This window comes from Octodon degus, unplaced genomic scaffold (assembly GCF_000260255.1).
Source record: "Octodon degus isolate 3935 unplaced genomic scaffold, OctDeg1.0 scaffold00306, whole genome shotgun sequence".
Classification (NCBI taxonomy): Eukaryota; Metazoa; Chordata; class Mammalia; order Rodentia; family Octodontidae; genus Octodon; species Octodon degus.
Window position 1 is genome coordinate 1148117 of NW_004524882.1, and position 497 is coordinate 1148613.

The window sequence follows — 497 nt, forward strand, 5'->3', positions numbered from 1 at the left end:
CCCCGCCGCTCCCGAGCGCACGTCCGTCCTTTGTCTGCGCGGAGCGGACGGCCACGGCTCCTGGCGTCCGGGCGGGGGCTCGGAGGGGCGCCGGGGTCTGCACCAGGCGTGCTGCGGGGCGGTTGTCGTGGGGGCGGTCATCCTGGGGGCGGGCCGCGCCCCCTCCGCGCGCAGACGCGCGCACACACGTGCACACAAGCGCGCGTAAAAAGGCACACACACAAGTGCACAAGTGCACACATGCACACACACACACTCGCGGGCGCCAAGTTTTTTGCACGGATCGTTTCCCCCAGAATAATCAACTCAAACCCGGGGTACAGAAACACGAGCCGGAAATGCCCGGGCGAGAGCGCCCCCGTTGTCCGCGGGACCTCCGCACGCGCCCCACTTCCACACGGACGCCCCGAAGTCCGTCCGCGAACCTCTACCTTCCTTACTCTCGTTGCCACCCCACCTGGTCCTGCTGGAAACTTTTAAGACTTTGTTGAAAACAA